This window comes from Micromys minutus (genome assembly GCF_963924665.1).
Source record: "Micromys minutus genome assembly, chromosome: 1".
Lineage (NCBI taxonomy): Eukaryota > Metazoa > Chordata > Mammalia > Rodentia > Muridae > Micromys > Micromys minutus.
This window is the reverse complement of record NC_137969.1, coordinates 209,972,750-209,997,803: the sequence shown is the minus strand read 5'-3', so window position 1 is coordinate 209,997,803 and position 25,054 is coordinate 209,972,750. Positions and strand designations below refer to the sequence as shown.

Below are 25,054 nucleotides of genomic sequence, written 5' to 3'. Positions count from 1 at the left end.
CTCAAAAAACTAGCTCATCTTAAGTCATACTAAGAATATAGGGAGAATAATTAGTACCTTGATGAGGTAATCTTCTTTTTCTTCCCAGAGTTCCTATCCCTTAACAGTTACTACTCTCCACCATGAAGCTATGTTGGTTTGATCAACTTTCTGAGTGCTGGCGCAGAGAGGTGCAACTTTACTCTTCTTTTCTTCTGTATTTTAGATACTGACCAGAGCCTAAGTACTTGTTTTATGAATTTTTAGTTTTTTTCATTCTTTTTCTTTATAGCACCCCTCCTTGCTATATGGTTGAGTTCTGTTTTTGCAATATCTGTTGATTCTCAGTCAATGTCTGTTGCTGTGGAGAGACACCACAACCAAAGAAACTCTTATGAAAGAAAAGTTTAACTAGGGCTGGCTTCATAAGCTTAGTCCATTACCATCATGGTAGGCACTATGACTGCATGTAAACAGACCTGGAAATGTGGCTGAGAGCTCTACATCCTGCTTTGCAGGTAGAGAGTGATTCTGGACATGGCATGGGCTTTTGAAATATCAAAGCTGACCACCAGTGATCACTTCCTCTAGCCAGGTCACCCCTAAGTCCTTCTAATCCCTTAAAATAGTGTCACTCCCTGGTGACTAAGCATTCAAATATACCAGGCTATGGAGGCCATTTTTATTCAAACCATCATGCTTAAATTTCTTGCATTGATTAATCCTTTCAAAGTAATCTAAAGGCATTTTTACTCTGGTGAATGGATTCAGAAGTTCTGCATAAAATTTTTGGCTACTGACAAGGTCCTAGAAGTAGCAATTTATTGGCTGTTAGAGACTAATTATGGTGCACCATGTGAAATAAGAACAATTCTGCATTTTGGCAAGGCATATCACAACAGGAGCCTTACCGTGTTTATCCTTCAGAAATAAATTTCTTGGCTTTTTCTTGTTTTTAAGATGTGGTAAAGTGACAAATTAAAATTCACAGCTTATCAATGTGACAGAAGATTAAAAATAGAGGGATTTATAAACAAACCTTTATATTTCAAAAAATGTAAGAAGTGCTTTATGAATTTTTCAGTTTGTGTTTTTCAGGGGAAAAAAACACATTTGATCTACATTTGATTGACTGAAAGATGAAAGTCAAGCTGGTTTAATTTAAAGTGACTTACTTTCATTATACAATGTCATCTCTTATTTTCAGTAAGGATAGAAGAAATTGAGTGAGAATATTGAAAAATGATTTTAATGCTCCCTAAAGAAATTGTAACATGAGCTGGAACATGTGGGTGATTTGGGTGGCAAAGTCTTCTAGGGTGTCTAATCATTTTCAACACAATTTTTGTGACTGAAATGTTATAAACCAAGAAAAGTACCTTTATTTTCTTAGATTAAAAAGACAAGAGGAGAAAGAACAAAACCGACAAACTTTTAAATCTCTTTGTTCCATTTGTAAATAAGGCAGTGAACAAGGGTGACTCACAGGACAGGATGTAAACACAACTTTAATTTTGCCACCTATTGCTTTTTAAAAATTTACTCACTGGCAAAAATTCCTCTCCCCTCTGGATGACAACTGTTTCCATTCTTTCTTTGGCTCACATTTAGGTGGTAGACCATACTTTAGATTTGGGTAAAAAGCAGAATCTATCCAATGCTAGATTTTCTACATCCCAGTGCTGATCAAATTATGTCCTGGTTTTGTTAGTTTTGTTAGTAGTAGGATAGCAATCAATTCCAGCTTGTTGGTTTTTCCATTTTCTTGGAACACCTTTTCTCATCTCTCTCTTTTCTTTACTTCAATGTATTGTCTATCCTTGAAGATAAGATATGCTTCTTATAAATAACAACAGAAAGATTAGTCTTGTAATCTTTTCAACTTGCTGGTACTTTTTTAGTTGAGGAATTGAAGTCACTAATGTGTACTTAAATTTATTATTGACAAGTCTGTGTTTATTGATTTGCATCTTGCTTTGTATTTTCAATTTTGCATCCCACATGTATAAATATCACTAAATAATCTCAGTAAACTTTATATATATATATATATATAATATTTAAATGTAACATTAATATTCAATTAGTATAAATGAGATTTATATTAAGTCTCAATGTAAATTTGAGAGGGGGATTATGGGTGTATGGGACAAGTTAAAGGAGAAGGGAAGGGCACATATGATGAAAAATATTGTTTTTATGTAAGGCATCAAAATTTTTGGTATTAAAATTTCTCTCGGGGCAGGGCCCGCTGTGCCCATCCTGAAGGCTGGAGGCCTCTGAGGGACGGACGGCAAAGGTGGCGGTGGTGGAGGGCGCGGGCGGCAAGGGCAGGGGGGCTGGGACTGGAACATCCGCGGGGACCCGACCAGCCTCCCCAGCTCCTACCCGCAGGCTGCGAGCATGCCGACCAGGGGGCAGGGTGGGCACCAGACCGGGCGAGGGCGAGATAGACTTACATGTGTGGGAAGCCAGACCAGAAACATTCTGAGTCAAGAGCTGGGATTCTGAAGTGTGGAAAGCACCGAGACGTGCAGATGAGTGAACTTGACCAGCTGCGTCAGGAAGCAGAGCAACTGAAGAACCAAATTAGAGATGCTGGTAAAGCTTGTGCAGATGCGACTCTTTCTCAGATCACAAACAACATTGATCCTGTGGGAAGAATCCAAATGCGAACCAGAAGGCACTGAGGGGACATTTGACAAAGATTTATGCCATGCACTGGGGAACACACTCAAGGCTCCTTGTCAGCGCCTGTCAGGATGGAAAGCTCATCATCTGGGACAGCTACACCACAAACAAGGTTCATGCCATCCCTCTGCGCTCCTCTTGCATCAGGACCTGTGCATACGCTCCTTCTGGGAATTACGTGGCCTGTGGTGGCCTGGATAACATCTGCTCCATTTACAATCTGAAAACTCGTGAAGAGAATGTGCCTGTGAGTCGTGAACTGACTGGACACACAGGTTATCTGTCCTGTTGCCGGTTCCCGGAAGACAATCAGATAGTTATCAGTTCTGGAAACACCACATGTGTCCTTTGGGACATCGAGACCGGTCAGCAGACAACCACGTTTACTGGACACATTGGAAATGTCATGAGCCTGTCTCTTGCTCCTGACACCCGACTGTTTGTTTCTGGTGCTTGTGATGGTTCAGCCAAGCTCTGGGATGTCCAAGAAGGGATGTGCCGGCAGACCTTTACAGGACATGAGTCCGACATCAATGCCGTATGTTTCTTTTCCAACGGCAATGCCTTTGCCACTGGCTCAGACGATGCTACATGCAGGCTGTTAGACCTTCGTGCAGACCAGGAGCTCATGACCTACTCCCATGACAACATTATTTGTGGTATCACATCTGTTTCCTTCTCCAAGGGTGGCCGCTTCCTCCTCCTCGCTGGGTATGAGAACTTCAGCTGTAATGTCTGGGATGCACTCAAAGCTGACAGAGCAGGTGTCTTAGCTGGACACGACAACCGAGTCAGCTGCTTGGGGGTAACTGATGATGGCACGGCTGTGGCAACAGGGTCCTGGGACAGCTTCCTCAAGATCTGGAACTAAGGCCAGTAGCAGGTGGGTGGCTGCCATGGCGACTGGAAGACCATTCCAGCCTTGAAGCGTTACAGCGATAGCATATCCTATCCAACCAATCTAACATGGACACCCACACCTCCCCTCAGAACTTCAAAAGGGCAAGATCTTTTTTTCTTCACTTATTGCTGAAACCAAGAGCACAACTTCCATTAAGAGAAGGATCTCTGTGCTGTAAACTAAAACAAATTGTGCATCCTCCCCCACCCCCAGGGCCATTGACTTTGTTCTTTTTTTTTGTTTTGTTTTGTTTCTGTTTTGTTTTGTCTTGGTTAAAATTTAAAAGGAAATACTACAATAAAAATGTTAACCAGAAAAAAAATTCTCTCCAGAAAGACACTAGAAAATGGAAAAATATCCTGTGTTCATGGGTTGGCAGAATTAATATGAAAATGACCATCCTACCAAAACCACTTTTATGGATTAAATGCAATCCCAAACAAAATACACACAACATTTTTACAGAAATTAAAAACAAATCCTGAAAAAAAATACTAACACTAGAAGGATTGTCATTCCAGACTTTATATATATGTATGCATATATATGTATATATATGCATGTGTATATGTATATATTATAGAGCTTAATACTAAAACTGCAATAATAAATACAGCTATACTAATAAAAATAATATGTACCAGTACAAAACAGATGTATAGAGCAGTGGAATAAAATAGAAAACCTAAACATGTGTAGTCATAGCTATAGTAGTCTAATAAGTAGAGAGCATTCCTTCCAGACATCACAATGGAGTTTCCGTTGAATTGGAAGAGCACACATCCCCCTGCCTGACCGCTTTGGGCTTTCGATGTCCTTGAGCCACCAGGCTAAGAAAGAAATAACAGATTCAGGAAGGGTGATTGATCCAGATTACCAAGCAGAAATTAAATTGCTTCTCCACAATGGAGGTAAGAAAGATTATGCCCTCCTATTGAATAGATAGTTTAGGGCATCTCTTGGGACTATCATGTCCTGTGATTAAAGGCAACGGGAAACTACAACAACCTAATCCAAGCAAAACGATAAAGTTCCTGCAGTTTAGGGATGGGGAGACCCTTTTCACCCTTACTCTCAATTTTTCTCCTTTAATCTCTTGTTATCCTCCAATCATTCTGTGCTTACCGTGACCCTTTGTCTTAACTGTTGTATTTTCAAGGTACAAAATCAGATGTGGCATTGGTTATGGAAAAACAGGAAAAAATACCCTTGAAAGTGCTAACACACAAAGCTTAAAAAACTCATTCACAATCTGTCTCATAACTGGCCACTGTTTTTAGTTTCTGCTTAATGTCAATATTATTTTAAGAGAAAATATTAAAATGATTTTATTGTTCCTCAGATCCGTTTACAAAAAAAAAAAATCAGAGTGTTTTGCTTGTATGCATGATTGCTGAAATGATGTGCCTGTTATTTTGAGGTTAAAAAAGGTACATGTGCAGAGCCATAGAAGCATGTACAGACAGTTTTCTCTCAGTTTCTCATACATGTGATGTTCTGTGAGTTAGAAAGACTAAAAGGAATGGGCATGTTGGGCTACCCTGTCCTTTCCCACCATGCTCACTTACTTCACTCTGGTGGACACAGTGAGCTAAGTCACAGAATTAAAATGAATAGGAGGGTGGGGTCTACGATGGTTTTTTCTCTTTAAAGTAAACTAGGAGTCATGAGTTCAGGATGGTTTCTAAGGTCTTACCAGCTACAGAGAAAAGTATACCTTGATTCTCGCTAGCTCCCATTCATTGTGGATCGCTGGGAGTATGTGCCATTGTACTTCACAAACCCTATATGTCAACAGGCCATCAAGGAATGAAAGACACTGGAATCCTTAGATTTCAAGTTCAAAGTCACCATTATGCTATAGTTTGGGGCTGGCATTTATCTGGTGCTATTGGGAGGTAGTAGAAACTGTAAGAGGTAAGTCTACTGGGAGGTTTCAGAGCATTAGTTATGCCCTCAGAGGGGAATTTGGCACTCTTGTCTTAGCCTCTCCACTTTTTCATGTTCTGGTCATGAGATGCACAGATTTGTTCTGGCCAGGTTTTTGCCTTGAGGTACCGCTTATGTCAGAGGTTTAGAAACAGCAGGGATTGACCTGGGCCTCTAAATCCATGTGCCAGAGTCATCCTTTCCTCTGGTTGGAGGTTTTGTTATAAAATAAAATCTGATTAATGAAAATTATGAAGAATTTTTATACAAAAAGTGTCAATCCAAGCATTGAAGATGGGTGGGGAGAGTTCCTACATGTAGCACTTTTGCTCCAGGGCAGTCTCATGGTTCTGGAGAGGCTCCTGTCTCACTGAACATCCGGGGTTTGGGGGAAGCAGACCCCAGCCGTGAGGCCCACATCTGTGCCAAGTTCAACTCTTCTATGTAGCTGAAAAATGATTTTCGCATGCAGTGGCACCTCCAGTTTTCCTTTAGCACCAAAGTAGCTCTGCTCACCCAGTTTCTGGGCCTTCCACGTGGTCTCATTGAAATACCCTCACTCCTAGCAGGTGAAGCTTCACAGCCACTCTGTCTTCAGGAGTCGGACCACTGACAGTTCCCAACACAGTACCTTCTCTTTAATCACAGAATCTTCTCCCTCGCCCTGCTCTCTCAAATCTCGCATCTTCCCTGTAGCGGCAAGCTAATTTCAGACTTTGATCTGGTTTTGGAAAAATCTGCATTTTTTTCCCCCTAAAGATTCACTTGGTGTGTGATATCAGCTCTATCTTAGTGCCTCAGCTGCAACTTCCAAATTAAGTATTCCATTTCATGTAAATGATCATACTGAGCGCTGAGCATGCCACAGGGCGCACGGATTCAGCATGTTGAACAGTTAGGCCTTTCTGAGTTCTTTAAGGAAGTGTACCACTTGGATGACTGAGAGTGTGCTTGCTGAGAACAGTATGTTGTGAGCTCTCAGTTGTCTGGAGCACAAAGAACTTGGGCCACTGATTTAAAACATGCTGCTTATGTGTTGGCCTGTGGAGCTCAAGCGTTTTCTAGAGCATTACCTAAGCCAATTTCTTTGTGTGGAGATAATAAGCTGGGGATACAGGCTCTGTCTAATCTATGGCTCCTTCTGGTCTCTGCTTCTTTCTGTATTACCTGGTGGAAGTTATTTGACTTTCCTAAATGATGATTCCTCATCTGTGAAATAGGATTCTATCAACTCTACAAGGGTATTTGATGACGTAACACAGGTAGAAGTCCCAGAGAGTTAGTGAAAGCTATTATTATTGTTTTTTTTTTTTTTTTGTAATAGACAACTTGGAAGGTGTCATGTTTATTTTCGAGAGGGACAAAATTGTTATTTAAATTGCAACAGACATAAGCCCTTTAGAAGCAATATATTTCATTGTTAGTTTAATAAAACCCCTTACTGTGAGGTTGTCTGTTTATAGAAATAAGACCTTAGGGATTGGCATTTATTTAAAGATTTAAGAATCATCCTAAAGGATCTGTATAACGAAACCAAAAATAAACCGAAACAAAACAAAAATCCTAGGAGTTTCACATGAACACAATAGTGATGTCAATCTAACCTCATCACCTACTCAACAAGACATGTCACATGTGGCAAATGGTATGGATTCTGCTGAAGATTTTACAGGAGAGTGCCGGAAGAATTTTACATCTTAGGAGACCAGCCTTTACTTTCAGAAATCTTGCTGGGAGTAACCCATAAGTGCACTTATCTCTCCTTGGCCTTCAAGATGCTTGCTTCCATTTGTCACTATTTGCAAGCTTCACTTTCTCTTTTTCTCATTCTCCTCATTAAAGCAGTAAACACCATACAACATTTAGTTCACCATTTTAACTACCTTTAAGCACACAGATTGGCAGTATGAGTATATCCATATCTCCATACAAAGGATATATGGGATATTTGTCTCTTGCCTACTAGAATTGCACATCCCAGGACAGAAATCCTACCTCTTCTTTTGCATCCAGAACTTGGTAACTATTGTGGTTTGCATATGAAAAATCTACCTAAGAAGCTGATGTTTTCAAGGCTTGGTCTGTAGCTAGTATCCCTGAGAGGTACTGGGCCACAAGTCACTAACTCATCAGTACAACGACTATGAAGTGCTCAGTTAGCCGATGGGAATGTTAGGAGGTGGAGACTGGCTGGAGAACTATATCACTGAAAGCATGCCTTTGAGAAGATTCTCCCCAACCCCTTCCCATCTCTTTCACTATTCTCTGTCGGATCTGGGGTGAGCAGTGGTATATTCAGATACAATGTACTCCTTTAATATGATCATACACAGAGCTAAAACATGGCTGGAAACCTCTGAAGCAGGGAACCAGAACAAATATTAACTCCACGATAAGTGTGTGACTTGGAAGTGTTTTCTTTTTTTTTCTGTTCTTTTCTTTTCTTTCTTTCTTTCTTTCTTTCTTTCTTTCTTTCTTTCTTTTTTTTTTGCCAATAATCTTAACTTTTGATGTTGTATCATTTGGCTACTTTTGCTATTTTTGCCTGTATTTTTGTTGGCCTATGCAAGGAACCTTCACCAAATCCACTGTCTTAAACTTTTTTTTAACCCATCCACGTTTTCTTCTAGTTTCAGTTTTGGGTTTTGTACTTAGAAATTTAGTCTATTTTACATGTAATATAAGGAAGAGTCCAGCTTTGCATTTTTTCTTTTTCTTTAATTTTTTGCTTGAATTTCCTAAGCCCTTCATTTGTTAAAAAGATTGTGACTTTGATGCAAGCATTTGAGGTTTAGTTTTATGCTCCTCTGTCGATTGGATTGCATTTCTGTCTTTTTGTCAGCAATATAGTTTTAATTATTCTACCTTGTAGAAGGTTTTGAAATCAAGAAGTGTGACTGCTACAATGATGTCATTTTGAAAGGTTATATCAGTTATTCTTTCTGGTGCTAGTAACCAATTATCAGCAACTGCATATTATGTCTGTTGTTTTGTGACTGGGTTATCTCACTCAGGATGATATTCTCTGTATGCACGATTTTCCTAAGAATTTAATAAAGTCATTGCTTCTGATAGCTGATTAGTACTCCATTGTGTAAATATACCACAATTTTTGTATCCATTCATCTACTGAAAGACATCTGGGTTCTTTCTAGCTTCTGGCTATTATAAATAGGGCTTCTATGAACATTGTGAAGCATGTGTCTTTGTTGTATGTTGAAGAGTATCTGGGGTATATGCCTACAAGTGGAATAACTGGTAGTACTATGTCCAATTTTCTGAGGAACTGCCAGACTAATTTCCAGAGTGGTTGTACCAGTTTACAACCCCACCAACTGTGGAGAAGTGTTCCTCTTTCTCCGAATCCTCACCAGCATCTGCTGTCATCTGAATTTTTGATTTTAACCATTCTGACTGGTGTGAGGTAGAATCTCAGGGAGGTTTTGATTTGTATTTCCCTGATGACTAAGATGTCGAGCACTTCCTTAGATGCTTCTCAGCCATTCCATGTTCCTCAATTAATAACTTTTTGTTTAGCACTGTACCCCATTTTTAAATAGGATTTTTGATTCTCTGATGTCTAACTTTTTGAATTCTTTGTATACCTTGGATATTAGGCCTCTATGAGATGTGGAATTGGTAAAGATCTTTTCCCAATCTTTTTGCTGCCGTTTTGTTTTCGTGACAGTGTCCTTAGCCTTACAGAAACTTTGCAATCTCATTGAGTCCCATTTGTTGATATTTGACCTTAGAGCTTGAGGCATTGGTGTTCTTTTCAGGAAGCTTTTTCCTGTGCCCATGAGTTCTAAGGTTTTCCCTACTTTGCCTTCAAATAGTTTCAGTGTACCTGGTTTAATGTGGAGATCTTTGATCCACTTGCACTTGAGCTTTGTACAAGGAGATAAAAAAGGGTCTATTTTCATTTTTCTGCATGGTGAGTGCCAGTTAGAACAACACCATTTGTTGAAGAGGCTGTCCTTTTTCCATTGAATGTTTATAACTCCTTTGTCAAAAATTAAGTGACCATATATCTGAGGGCTTACTTCTGGATCTTCTATTCTATTTCATTGATCCGTGTGCTTATCTCTGTCCCAGTACCAAGCAGTTTTTAACACAATTGCCTTGTAATATAGCTTGAGGACAGGGATGGTGATTTCTGCAGATGTTTTCTTGTTGTTGAGGATGGATTTTGCTATTCTAGGTCTTTTGTTATTTCAGATGAAATTGCACATTGCTCTTTCCAATTCTATGAAAAATTGGGTTGGAATTTTGATGGGGATAGCATTGAATCTATAGATCACTTTTGGTAAGATAGCCATTTTTACAATTTTGATCCTTCCAATCCATGAGCATGGGAGATCTTTTCATTTTCTGAGATCATCTTGATTTTCTTTTACAGAGATTTGAAATTCTTGTCATACAGGTCCTTCACTCAGTTAGAGTCACACCAAGGTATTTCATATTGTTTGTGACTATTGTGAAGGGTATTTTTTCCCTAATTTCTTTCTCCGCATGTTTGCCCTTTGAGTAGAGGAAGACTACTGATATGTTTGAGTTAAATTTATATCCAGCCACTTTGCTGAACTTTTTTATCAGCTGTAGAAGTTCTCTGGTGGAATTTTTGAGGTTATTTACCTACACTATCATGTCATCTGCAAACAGTGATGTTTTTACTTCTTCCTTTCCAATTTGTATCCCTTCGATTTTGTTTTGCTGTCTAATTGCCCTAGCCAGCACTGCCAGTACTATGTTGAATAGGTTGGGGGAGAGGGGGCAGCCTTGTCTAGTTCCTGATATTAGTGGGATTGCTTCAAGTTTTCCGTCAAGTTTGATGTTTGCTATTGGTTCGCTGTATATATATATATTATGTTTAGGTATGGGCCTTGGATTCCTGTTCTTTCCAAGACTTTTAACATGAAGGGGTGCTGAATTTTGTCAAATGCTTTCTCAGCATCTAGTGAGATGACCATTTGTTTTTTTTCTTTGAATTTTTTTATATGGTGGATTATGTTGATGGATTTCTTTATATTAAACCACCCCTGCATCCTAGGGATGAAGCCTACTTGATCATGGTGAATGATCATTTTGATGTATTCTTGGATTCAGTTTGCAAGTATTTTGTTGAATATTTTTACATCAATGTTCATAAGTGAGATTGGTCTGAAGTTCTTTCCTTGTAGGGTCTTTGTGTGGTTTAGGAACGAGGGTTATTGTAGCCTCAAAAAATGAGTTAGGTAGCGTTCCGTCTGATTTTATTTTGTGGAATAGTTTGGTGAGTATTGGTATTAAGTCATCAATAAAGGTCTGATAAAATTCTGCACTGAACCTGTCTGGACCTGGACTTTTTTTGGTTGGGAGGCTTTTGATGACTTCTTCTATTTCTTTAGGTGTTATGGGGTTATTTAGATCATTTACCTGGTCCTGGTTTAACTGTAGCATCTGTTATCTGTCTAGGAATTCATCCATTTCCTCTAGATTTTCCAGTTTTTTTGAGTATAGGCTTTTATAATAGGATCTGATGATTTCTGAATTTCCTCAGTTTCAGTTGTCTGACTCCACTTTCATTTTTGATTTTGTTAATTTGAATACTCTCACTTTGCCCTTTAGTAAGTCTGGCTTAGACTTTGTCAAGCTTTTTAATTTTCTCAAAGACCAGCTCTTGGTTTTGTTGATTCTTTGAATGCTTCTTTTTGTTTCTATTTGGTCAATTTCTGCTCTGAGTTTGATTATTTTTTGCTGTCTACTCCTCCTGGGTTTATCTGCTTCCTTTTGTTGTAGAGTTTTCAACTGTGCTGTCAAGTTTCTAGTGTATGCTCTCTCCAGTTTTGTTTTGGTAACTCTCAGAGCTATGAGTTTTCCTCCCAGTACTGCTTTCATTGCATCCCATAGGTTTGGGTATGTTGTGTTTTCATTTTCATTATATTCTAGAAAATCCTTAATTTCTTTCTGTATTTCTTCTTTGACCATGGTATTGTTTAATAGAGCATTGTTTAGTTTCCATGTATATATGGACGTTTTGTTGTCTTGGTTGTTATTAAAGACCAGCCTTATACCATCGTAATCTTATAAGATACATTGGAATATTTCAATCATCTTATATTTATTGAGGCTTGTTTTGTGACCGATTATATTGTCTATTTTGGAGAAGGTGCCGTGAGGTGCTGAGAATAAGTTGTATTCTTTTGTTTTAGAATGATATGTTCTGTAGATGTCTATCAATTCCAATTGGTTCATAACCTCTGCTAGTTTCACTGTGTCCTTGTTCAGTTTCTATTTCTATGATCTATCCATTGATAAGAGTGGGGTGTTGAGGTCTCCCACTATTATTGTATGGGGTGCAATGTATTTTTTGAGCTTTAGTAGGGTTTCTTTTATGGATATGGGAGGTCTTTTATTTGGGGTATATATGTTATGGATTTGGAGTTCCTCCTGACAAATTTTTTTAGTCACAAGCAAAAAGGTTTTTCCTTATCTTTTTTTGATAACTTTTGCCTGAAAATCGACTTTATTATTTATTAGAATTGCTACTCTAGCTTGTTCTTGGGGCTGTTTGCTCGGAAGTTATTTTCCCAACCTTTTACTCTGAGATAATGTCTGTCTTTGTCCCTGTGATGAGTTTCCTGTATGCCTCAAAATGCTGGATTCTCTTTTTTGTATCTAGTCTTATAGCCTATGTCTTTTTATTGGGGAATTGAGTCAGTTTATGTTAACGGATATTAAGAAATATTGCTTGTTGTTTCCTGCTATTTTTGCTTTTAGTAGTAGAATTGTGCCTGTGTGTCTTTCTTCTTTAGGTTTTCTTGCTTAGGTATTTTCTTATTTTTACTCCGATGTAGTTTTCCTCCTTGTATTGGGTTTTCCACCTATAATTTGTTGTGGTGCTAGGTTTGTGGTCAAATATTGTGTAAATTTAGTTTTGTCCTGGAATATCTTGACCTCTCCATCTATAGTGATTGAGAGTTTTGCTGGGTATAGCAGCTTGGGCTGACACCTGTGTTCTCTTAGGGTCTGCATGATGTCTGTCCAGGATCTTCCTTCTAGCTTTCATAGTCTCTGTTGCACAGTGGCGCGTGATTCTGATTGGTCTGCCTTTATATGTTAAATGACCTTTTCCCCTTACTGCTTTTAGTATTCTTTCTTTGCTTTGGGTACATGGCATTTTGCCTACTATGTGCTGGGAGGAATTCCTTTTCTGGCCCACTCTATTTGGAGTTCTGTAGATTTCTTTTATGCTCATGGTCATCTCATTCTTAAGGGTAGGGAAGTTTTCTTCGATAATTTTGTTGAAGATATTTACTGTGCCTCTTAGTTGATATTCTTTGCCCTGTTCTATTCCTATTATTTATAGGTTTGGTCTTCTCATTGTGTCCTGGATCTCCTGGACATTTTGGGTTAGGAACTTTTTGGCATTTGCATCTTCTCTGACTGTTTTGTTTATGTTTTCAATGTTGTCTTTGGCCCCTGAGATTCTCTCTTGTAGTCTGTTTGAGATGCTTGCATCTGTGACTCCTGATTTCATTTTTAGGTTTTCCACCTCCAGTGTTGTCTCTTTTACTGTTTTCTTTATTGTTTCCATTTCCATTTTAAATTTCTTCTTCAATTCCTTCACCTTTTTGGTTATGTTTTCCTCTTGTTCTTTCATTTCTTTGAGTGTTTTCATGTTTTCTCTTTAGAACCTTCTATTTCTTTATGCTTTTCCTCCCGTTCTTGTTTAAAGTTCTCCATCACAATCTTGAGGTAAGATTTCAGGTTTGAGTCTTTCTTTTCTTTTGTGTTTGCATTCTGCTGGTTGCTTTGATGGGAGAGCTGGGTTCTGATGTTGCCAGGTTGTCTTGGTTTCTAATGGGTAAGTTCTTTTGCTTTCCTCTTGCCATCCTGTTGTCTGTGATTATTCGTGGTCTTGTTGTCAGTGATTCTGTCCCATTTCTCCTGTGTACCTGGCCTGTGTCCCTGGATCTACACCATTTTAGGTGGCAAATTGCTTGAGCGTTTGATCTACATGCAAGGGCCTTCCAAGTGGACCTGAGGCTCTATGGCAGAGTTTCTGCTCCCCAGGACCAACCGGTGGGTGGCACCTACTGTGCGCTAGACCCAGCCCTCTCTGTACCCTGGCTACTTGCAGCGCAGTCTCGCCAGGCCTGTGTCCCCGTTTTTCTGCTGTTCCCGGTGACAAATGGCCTGAGCATTTGATTATTACACCAGGGTCTTCCAGGTAAAAACAGTATCCCCAAGGCAGAGTTTCTGCTTCCCTGAACCAATGGGGGGCACTTTCTGAGCATCAGGCCTAGCCCTCTCTGTACCTTGGCTATTAACAGGTCACCAGGTCTGCATCCCTGGATCTCCGCTGTTCTTGGTGGAAAATGGCCTGAGCATTTGGTCTTCATGCAAGGGCCTTCCAGGTGGAAACCGAGTCCCTATGGCAGAGTTCCTGCTCCTCTGAACCAGTTGGGGGCTCCATTTCTCAAATAGGGCCACTGGGGTTTTAAGAGACTATCCATTCTGTCTCTGCATTGCTTTGGGTGGTATAGGTATTTTAATAATGTTGTTTCCAGTCCACAAACACAGGAAATCTTTACACTTCTTTTCTAACTTTATGTTGATGTTTCATAGATTCCAGTGAACACAAATCTATTTTTAAGTTATCTTTAAGTTTATCCCTATATTTTTACCTTTTTGAGTAGATGAGATTCTCTCCTAATTTTTTTATAGCAGTTATTCCAAGGATATAGAAATGCAACTGAGGTAAAGCAACATGTTGCTTTTTCACATTTCTTGTCTAGTCGTTCTGGCTAGGACTTTGAGAGTATTAATAATTGCTATTTGACCTTGAGTTACTTGCCCAATGTTGCTGAATTTCAGTTTCCTTTCCTTTGAAATGTAGATGATGCTGGAGGTTTCCCTTTAAGGGCTATGGAGGTTAAAGGTATAATTTCACTTACTATTATGAAGTCATCGACATACATATACATAGCCTCTTTTTTCGTGAAGGATCCCTTAAAATGTGTGAAAAGTGATGGGTTCTCTTCACCCCAGCATGCCCATCCTGAGTTACTGAAGAACTGTACTGTGTGCTCAAAAATGCTGGCTATTTTTATAATTATTACTTGCTGTAATGGCTATTCCTGGTTGTCAACTTGAATATATCTGGAAGGAACCACAGTCCAGAATAGGGTGGCTTACCTTTGATCCTGATCTTGAGGCATAGAGGCTATGAATCTTAGGACACCAAGGCAAGGAAATCTCTGAGCTCAAGGTCATCTGGGACAAAGCAAATCCCAGATCCAGGTGTGTTGGTACATACCTTTAATCTGGGACACACCTTCTGTTGTAGATCCACATAAGGGCATTGGAAGAAGGAAGGCTTGCACTCTTAACCTGATTGCCTTGTGGGACTGAGCATCTGCTAGATCCTTGGACTTTTACTCACAGCTGCTGCTGGCCATTGTTGGGTGAGTTGGACTACAGACTATAAGTCACCAGCAAATTCTCTTACTATGTAGAGACTACCCCTAAGTCCTGTGACTCTAGAGAAGCGTGACTAACACACTTTCTCTGAGTGTGTTAGTACTTATGATACTGCTGGCTCATCTTTCCTTGTTGTGCTTCATAGAGATTCCATAGAGGATCTGTTGCACAATCATCTTACATCTGAGATGCTTTCTAATGGCATGTGTTTATTAAAGCACATTTAACATAGTATAACTTCATAAAGTACCCTTGCTAGAGAGATTGCCTTATTGCATTTCATAGATATTTGCAGGGAAGCTTTTATTATCAATGCATTGTCCTCAGTGCAATGGCTGAGAACTTTTTTGCTGCATGGTTAGCAGAATGTAGACAGTGCCTGCCCTGCAGTATCTGTGGTCAGTTCAGACATTCTGAAATCTTGTTTAGGTTGCATTAGGGTGCACTGTATTTGCTTTCTGGTATGAATAGTACAGAATTTGTAGAAAGATGAAGTATAGTTTTAGGGATTACTTTCATGGATTAAAAATTCAGCAAAATTGGCTTAAGAGTAGGTACATTTTTCTTAAGCATTTACTGAGATCTCACAGACTTAGAGTATATAACTGGAAATAACTGGTCCCATGGGACTAGAACCTTAACATGATCTTTCTCTCTCATATTAGGACAAGGGTGGCAGGCAGCTCCTAAGATGTCCAAGGGAACTACTGCTCCTGTTATTTGTACCTTGTACAATCATTTCCTCTTGAGTTTGGGCTGAATGTACTGATCTGTTTCTACAGTTGGAGGTAATTGTGCACCACTTTCAAGTTAGGTTTAAAAAGATGACTTCAATCTTCTGTGTGTGCATTTTATCTTTTTCTGAAGATATTTTCTGGAGAATAAAGCAAACTTTTTTTTTGTTTCATTTTGTTTTGTTTTTGCAGCAAGTATAGAACCTCTTGTGAGTTTAGTATAATGCATAGTGTGGTAAAATAATGAGGTGTCCCATAGTTTCTGAGTTCTTCCATATAAAAACCCATGAGTAATAAGTCTGATAATAATTTGAGCTTGTAAGTAGGTGCCTTATCTACAGTTAAGTTACTGCAACTTGAAATAGTTAAATCTCCAGTTTGTAGTCTTATCAGTCTAAGATACTTTGAGCCAACATCTCCTAGCCAAAACTCTTGAGACTCCTGAACTACCAAAACTGAGACAGAATGCATTTGATGTTTGAGTTGCTGAGTTTTGTAGTTTGTTATTCGGCAATAGGTCGTAGTATCTTTATGGTGCCAGGAAGTTGTGTGCTGCTACAGTGAAAATCCAAAATATGGTTCTGGCTTTGGAAGCAGACAGTGTTTTGTGCAATGTGTTAGTGAAAGTCCAAGTAGTTTTAAGAAAACTGCCAATAGAGGCCTCCTGCTTATGCATAAGAGCTATTTCTGCAAAGGTAAAGAAAGCTTTCTGTGTTGGGGTAAAGAGAGCCACAGTATTGCTGCAATGGTGAAGAAGAAGAAAACGTGCTTCATGAAGTGGATGATGTAGTGTGAACGAATGTGAATGGGCCAGGATGATGAAATATACGTAAAGATTGTCAAACACAAAGGAACCAAAATTTATTGTTAAAAATTTCTTTCTAGGTGGAAAATGAGCCCAATTTTAAAGAATGCTTTTGTTTAATGATAAAACCCAAAGCCCCATCAACCATGAGGAGAATAGCAGTCTAAAGATGATGTGCAGAGAATTACTGTCAAAACTTCTGATAATATTTCAGAAATATCACAGGTTATGCCCAGTATACTATTTAGTCATACAAAAGGCATTTAAAAGAGATTAATGTTGTGCCTTGCAGGTTCTCTGAATGAGCTAACAATGCCTCCAGAAAGCTAAAGAGCATTGTTCCTTAGCTGGCTCAGCCAAGGTTCATAGGAGAGATGAATTCATGTCCAGATTAGTTTTACTTTTGTTAAATGGGGTGAACTCAAGCATGTTATATAGGAAGCCCACACGGTTTTTTAAAGAGTCATATATTCAAAAACACAAGCAGCTTAGACTCTGGCTACGGGCAATGTAGAAGGAGGATGATTTGAGTCCTGGCAGGAGTGAGATTATGATAGCTCCTTGGCTTTAGCCATAAGCTTCTTTTCATAGAAAGGAAGGAATGTTCAGGCTCAGAGAGTGACAACAACTAAGGTGGAGTTGAGCCAGGGAAATTTAGTCTATGGCCTTGAAGCCTACTCAACAATGTCCCAATGTTTGCCAGCTGGAGTGTGTGCTTCTGTTTCCTGTGCATGTCCCATTTCCTCCAAATGTTTAATGTATGAATATTTTGTGACAAAACTTTCCCTTGGGAGTTGCAGCACACATGGCAGCTCCCCTACTCTCCTGATAGGGATCTCATGACAGACCAAAGTCACTGACACCACCAAAGTCCAACTTGGTGAAGCAATGAGTTTTATTGGGGTTACTTCCAGAACCACGGGTGAGGGAATATTTGCAGAAACAGAAAGGAATCACAGACAGCTGCATCACTAAGGCCCACCCCAGCATAGGTCACAGATCATAAAAGCTGTGAGGCTGACTCACAGTAAAGAGTCTGCAGGCAGCTCAAGATATTGGCAAGGATCCTTTCCAGGTGTCTCTGTCTGTCTAAACCTCTGTGAGGCAGCTGGAGCTGGATTCTGTTTCTTCCAGGTGGCTGGTCTTGTCTCAAGACTCTTTGTGGGATGCTTTGTCTGAATCTTCTTCGAAGCTCAGCTTTCTTTACTCTGAGGGAGACCCTCAGCTTTTATTGCTTACTGTGGGAGGGAGGGACTTAATGATTCTGTTGAGTTTCGTGGGCTTCCTGAAGCCAATTAAGGAGCTTCTTGCAGGATGGAATATTTCCATGTCAGAGGAAGCTTTTACAGAGTAGGCTTTGTTGTTGTGTTGCTAGTACTTATTTTATGGTGTGTGTATATGTATAGGTAGTGGAGCAGATAATTTTTCTCATTAATTTCATGCCTGTAGATCAAGAGAAATTACATTTCAAGAGCTGGACTGAATGAGTTTCTCTGGCAAAGCCTCATCAAGTACTTAGACCTAATTTACATAGCAGGCTTTGAAGGAGTTGAGGGAATGTTTCATGTGAATGATAATGTAAGCTCCTGGAGATTTTCAGGAAGACTGTGCAGGCAACCCATGGGATGGCTGTCGCTGACCCCTTTAGGTGCTCAAGTCCTATTTATGAGCATGGGTTATACCTAGTGCCTCAGAAAAAGGGTAGCGTGTTACTTCTGGTGTTAGATTGAGGAATACTCAGCCCTCCTGAGTGGCGTGCTCTCCCCCTAATCGTTCTGATTCTGAGTGAAGCAAACTGGTCTCAGTGAGCACATCTACTAAGAAGAGGTGCACATAGCTTAGCAGAGGATCAAGCCTCATACGGGGTTCTGTCTGCGAAGAGCTGATATAAACGTGACACTAGTGGGCTTGAAGCTTTCTTAACCCCAATCTCAGCTGGGGCTCTGCAATCTCACACAACGATTTGACTAGTCTTTTGAAAGATATGGAACCATAATAAGCTAGTGTGGTACAGCTGTTGGGGACCAGCTGTGGCTTTGTTTCCTACCTCACGGTGTCGAGACACCTCTGCACACCCGACGGGAAAGGTGAAGCTGAGTCCTAAATGGGTGAAGTCTGCAGGATTCCAGTGTCTAGTGGTGATGGTGGTTTTCCAAGGAAGGCCTTCTGCAAGGATTTTAGTGTTATAACTCTTTTAGATGATATTCAATGGAATACTGGTATGCATGCACTTTACTCAGGACGGACCAGGGCTATACATGAACCTTGGAGAAAGAGGAGTTTTGAGGATGAGTGGAATCATTAGCTGGAGTTCAGAATGCTGGGAAAGTCCTATTTGTATGGAGAGGCATTCCAGGAATTTCTGGTACTTGCTGTGTGAGTTTTTATCAGGGCTGGGGCAGGGGAGTTGAAATTGTAGGTTAACCAAGAACTATATAATATTCTCAGGAAGAAGATTTGGGGTTGGGCTCACCGGATCATGCAGAGAAGAGGAACTCCCCTTAAAAAAAGGAAGTCCTTTCTTTTGCACTGAGCTCAGAGGAGCTATATGGACATGGTAGATTACAACTCGAGCAGTGGGGTGCAACAAGATAGCTCAAATCCTAGCTTTCAGAAGTCTAGAGATTTTAAACTACTTGGATTTGGAGTTGTTTCTTATGTAGCAACAGGTAACTATGACACAACAGATGACTCATCTGCATTGGCATAATTGCTTTATTGGCTCACTCTAAGAGCCAATTTGCTTTCTGGGCCTCGTCTCAAATTGTCTAGATAAAAGTCTTATTGACAGGACTAAGGGCTCCCCAGTTTAGGAAAATGCCAGGGCAGGGAGGCAGGAGGGAGGGTGTGGGTGGGTGAGCACCCTCAAAGAAGCAGGGGGAGGGGAGATGGGATAAGGGTTTTCTGGAGGGGAAACTGGGAAAGGGGATAACATTTGAAATGTAAATTTAAAAAATCCAATAAAAGAAAAAAAAGTCTTATTGACAGATCTTGGGCAAGGATCCCATCTTAACTCCTTTTCCTGCACCTAAAAATGATAGGATATGATATGTGCAGAATTATATCTCTTAAGCTCAAGATTATATTCTAATAATAATAAGAGAGGGAATACAGGGCCTCCTCAGAATTGCTGAAAAGAAGGCTCCCTATGGTATTAGATGTAGTAACTGATTAAGGGAGGGGCTGCAGTGCCTTTGTTAGATTCAATACATTCATGATAGGAGGTTACAGTGTTAATTCTTTACACCTTATTTTTATGTTTATATTTTATTTATATGTATAAATTTTATATATTATAAATTTAATTTATGTATACATATATTTATATATATATAATATTTATATACAACACAAATATTATTTTAATATTTACTTATATTTGATTATATATAACTATAAGTAGAAAAATATATATGACAGAAATCAACTCTGGCTGCAGTACAACTGTGCTTCATGAAGCTTTTACATAAAGCCACAGCATTTTCACAGGAACACAGTAGACCATATTATTTTCTGGGTATAACAAAATATAAGATAGATAACTGGCATTGTCTGGTGAATCATTGGGCAGTCCCCCAGGGAGATGTTCTCCTTTATCACCAGTGATTCTGAAGTCTGTTAGGCAGCAACGGCCTCACACCAGTGTTGCAGAGAAGGACTGTTATGTATGCCTAGGGGCACCGAGTGTCTTAACATTTTATGTTTCATAGGTGCTTTCTAGTGGCAAACTACAGTGATTTTTTTTTTCCTGAAAGAGTGTGTTGAGGTTAGAATTGTATTGCGGTAATAAAGGATTGCCCTGTTGAGGTCTTTTTTCCTCTGTTTTATTAGGACTATCCCACAAAGCACAGTGACATGAATTGTTGAAGAATTGTATCTTCTATCCTTAAGTGGATAAAACAAAATCGAAACACATCCATGCATGCTTTTCAGATTTAGAAAAGTTAAGAGTGTGAGGAAAGTTGAGTAAAATATTTAGAACAAAGAAAATTAAACGCATAACCGTCTGAGGTGGTTGTGAATGTTTGTCTATAGGGTATTCACTAAAGACTGATAAGCCACTTCTCATATGTTGACACTGAAGCCCGTTGGGCTTCTAGAAATATAAAGTTGGCTGTGAGAGCCTGGATGTGGCAATTTGGCTCTCAGACACCAGGATTTGCTACTTCATAAGGAAGAAGATTACAGAGGCTCCGCTTCATATTGGTAGAAAAGCCCGTGGAACAAAGAAGCTATGAAGGTAGGGGAGGGTTGAAGGAATGAGTGGAAATGGCCAGAGCATCACATGAGTCCACCTTGACCCAGCTCCTGGAAACCTTACATAGGAGTGTTATTATTATTATAATTATTTATAAGAGGTGTGTGTGTGTGTGTGTGTGTGTGTGTGTGTGTGTGTGTGTGCATGCCCAGGCTCTTACTATGTTCTGCATGGTAGTCTCAAACTTGAGGATTCTTCAATCTCAGCTTCCAAGTCCTAGAATTATAGTTATGACTCACTATGCTTGGCCATTCACATTGAGAGTTTTATAAATGTTAAAGTGTAGAGTCGCCTTTTAGGACCAAAGGAACTATAACTAAATAGCTCCAAGGTCATTTATAGTTAAGAAAAAGCTCATCTCTTCTGCTGTCTTCTCAAAGAAGAAAATGGCATAAATCCCCAACTCAGAAGGTATTATCAATTTTAACAAAGGGGTAGCCCAGACAACAGCATCTTGAGGCTCACTGGTCAATAGGAAGAGTTGTGGGTAAAAAATTAACAATGCTCAGAACTTCAAAAATCAAATGATAATGGTAGAGGTGGAGGAGGTGGTTGTGGTTATGGTGGTAATGGTGGAGGTGGTCAGATGGTGGTGGTGGTGGTGGTGGAGGAGGAGGAGGAGGATGAGGTGATGGTGGTGGTGGTAATGGTGGAGGTAAAGGTGGAGAAGGAGGTGGTGGTAGTAATGGTAATTGTAATAGTAATGGTAAATAAAAACAAAACCATGCTGAGTAACGGTGAGAAGAGTGATTTGACTGAAGATACAGCTGGCCAACACCCTCCTCTAAAATCCAAAACAAAATACTCTACTATTGTAAATGAAATTGTTTAAGTTTTCCTCAATGAGGTTTACTATGATCTGGAGTATGTTTAGCTTTTTTTTTCTGATGGAAACAATATATTTTCTACTAAGAAATTTCAAATTGTCATCCAAACTACAAAGAGATGGTACTTTAAGTGTATCACTATACCAATCTACAAATTTGCAGTAAGAGGCAATATAGTTTATTGTCAAAATATATAGTCTAAAATAGAGTCTATGAGGAAAAGGCAGCAGCCCTTGGTTGGGGAGGCTGGCCCTTTTTAATCTAGTCAGCTTATTTCAGGTTCTTTTCCACTGAAAGCCACATTGGGTGTTAAATTTTATCTCAGGGGCAGTAAACTTACATTCTATAGTGCATTTATTACAAGAGTTTCACTGGAGGAAAGTGTGTATGAAGATGGCAAGACTGCAGTGGTTTCAGGGCCTGACCAAATCAATTTCTTCAGTGCTGCTTTTCCTACTCTTGGAATACCCAGGACTTCTGCCTGGGTTCAAACAGCCACCATTTATGACATCGCTGAGATTCTTCAGGAGGAACTAGGAGTGGTATAGGATTTTTCTTTTCTTTCTACATTAGAAAAAAAATCCAAGTTCTTGATATTTTTGTTTCAAGTAACTATAGTTCTTCACTTTTTATCTGGCAAAGACCTGAAGTATCACATTTAATCTTTACTTAGTCAAATTCACTCATTCACTCAATCAAACAAGCAGTCATTAGAAATACAAGGTGAATTTTAAAAGTTCATTTGTAGTAACTACACATATAGACACAATAAAATTATCAGTGGCATTCCAATACCTCTAAACTCAGAAACTATACCAGGATTAGAGACAAGATAGGATTCCTGTAGAGATAAGGTAATAGCACCCTTGGTAGAGTTTTTACCCAAAATGTACAAAGCTGTGGACTCATTTCCTAGCACTGTATAAGTCATGCATGGTGATGCATGTATAAAATTTCAAAATTTATGAAGGAAAGACAGGAACACTTCTTCATTGTTGGTGGGGTTTTAAACTGGTACAACCACTATGGAAATCAATCTGGGGGTTCCTTAGAAAATTGGACATAGTACTACCTGAAGACCCAGTTATTCCACTTCTGGGCATATACCCCATAGAAGTTCCAACATACAATAAAGACACATGTACCACAATGTTCATGGCAGCTCTATTTATAATTGTCAGAAGCTGGAAAGAACCCAGATGTCCTTCAGTAGATGAATGGATACAAAAATTGTGGTATATTTACACAATGAAGTACTACTCAGCTATCAGAATCAATGACTGTATGAAATTCCTAAGAAAATGAATGCATCGAGAAAATATCATTCTGAGTGAGATAACCCACTCACAAAAGAACAGACATAATATGCAGTCACTGATAATGGGATACTAACCCCAGAAAGCTCAGAACACCCCAGAAACAACTCACAGACTATATGAAGTTCAAGAAAAACAAAGGCCAAAAGAAAAAAAAAAGAAAACTCATTATGCTTAATCTTTACACACCAAGAAAACTTTGACTATTTCCAGGTTACATCTTGTTTTACATGTACTTTATGCTCACTGTAATTAGTAAGATTTTAAGACATACTATCAAATCTTTAAAAAATAATGTACTGACAAAAATGTATTCATATACTGTTATGCAAAAATGCTTTTAAAATCTGTACATTTATCTTTGTTTTTAAAAATAATGTTGTTCAATTAAAAAAAAAAAAAGAAGGAAAGACAGGAAGACCAGGAGTTCAAGTTCAAGTCCATCATTTCGTGCATACTGAGTCTGGCCTACTTGATGCCCTGCTCAAAACAGCAACAACAGCAGCAGCAGGAACAACAACAACAACAACAACCACAAAATAAAACAGCAAACTAAGAAGTCCCAATGAACCAACCAACAAAACAGACTGGCTGCAAAGATGAATCCATTCTTAAAAACAAGTATTGTTCTTGAATGGAACCTGAATTTGGTTCTTAGCATACCTATTGGGAGGCTAGTTCCAGGAGTAGTCAGTGCCTCTATCCTCTGTGGGACTTGCACATATAACCTCCACCTTCCTATACACATAATAAAAAGAAAATAAAGTTAAAAAAATATAGAATTAATATAAAAATGTATTTTAACTGCATTTTAACAGATTTTCTTCTCATGGGGTATGCTAAATACATATTGACTACTAATAGAAGTTCTGTGAAACCTAATTTATAATAACAACATCTGTCAAGCTGTTATAAGTGTGTCAGTAAACTTAGTGTTCCAAATTATTAAATTCTATCACTTTTAAAGCTCATAATATTTATAATTGTAACATTTTTTGAAGCAGGTCTAACACCAATGCACATCTATGTTTCTGCTTCTTGAACTAAAGGTACTATATGCCATATTTATTTCCTGATGGCAAGGACTCATTACCATTATGAGTGATTTCATGTTAAGGAAATAAGAGAAATTGTGTTATGCAGGACCATTTGATTAATTACTTTAGATTTTCAAATAAATTCTGATGACTCTTTTTCTTATATCGTGCCTTCTTTACTCTAGGTGATAATTAACAATTCTTTGGTACTTTTAGCAAACTCTTTTGGTTCTGTAACCTCTATTTAAGTGTAAATCAGATAAACATTCAAAATAAATAAAGTAAATTTCATAGAAAATTATAATTTCGTAGCTCTTGCCTAAAAATTTGAGTCCCAGCCTTCTAAAAATATAATAAGTTGAATATATTTGCTTTTTAAAATATTTTAATGCCAATTCCAATTACTATGTTAATTATGGAATAGACTGCTGTCTCATATGCTACTTAAAACAAAAAAATGCTGTATGTTATAAGATGAATCCTTAACTGAAAGCTTTTTAGATGTAGAAGTCTATCTTGTGAAAGCAGAAACGTATTTGTAAGATAATGTCTTCTATTATAGAGTTCTAGAGTGACAGAAGCAGGCACTCCTCTTTTCTTCTGATGCTCGCATTCTACCATTTGCGGGCAAACGGCATCCGTGATGATTGGGTAATTGAGCAAAGACCAAAGGGAAGAGGAGGAAGGAGATACAGGAATGGGAGAAGAAATTTCCAGAGCTTCAGGAAGTGGGTCAATGTTTGCAAAGACTCTGAAATGAGGTATTTGCTGTGTTAGAGGAACATCACTGTAGCCCACTTGGCTGTTGTGGAAGTGATGACAAGTGTATAGTAGGGAGTAATGACAGAGATGGTGAGCCCCAAACTGTCCACCTGGTAAGACTGCACTCTGTGCAGAGAAGTGACAGGCTGTGTCTGTGCTGTAACAGAAACCCGGTGACTGCTGTTTGGAAAAGTCTACAAAAATCATGGGTTAGAAACAACAACTAGTGCGTAGACTAACAATCATCCAGAACAGAATGGAGAGATGCTCAGACTAGAGTACCACAGACCAAGTTGGAGAGAAGTAAACAGATTTAGTAAACCTTTGAAGGTTGATCTCACAGTGTTTAT

The 25,054-nt window shown here is 38.9% G+C and overlaps 1 pseudogene across 1 annotated transcript; it reads left to right on the top strand.

The window, feature by feature from the left end:
- The first annotated feature begins 2,516 nt into the window (after nucleotides 1-2,516).
- On the top strand, nucleotides 2,517-3,541 carry LOC308428539 (guanine nucleotide-binding protein G(I)/G(S)/G(T) subunit beta-1-like; annotated as a pseudogene). Its single transcript has one exon. The product of its transcript is annotated as a guanine nucleotide-binding protein G(I)/G(S)/G(T) subunit beta-1-like (transcript).
- Nucleotides 3,542-25,054: the final 21,513 nt, after the last annotated feature.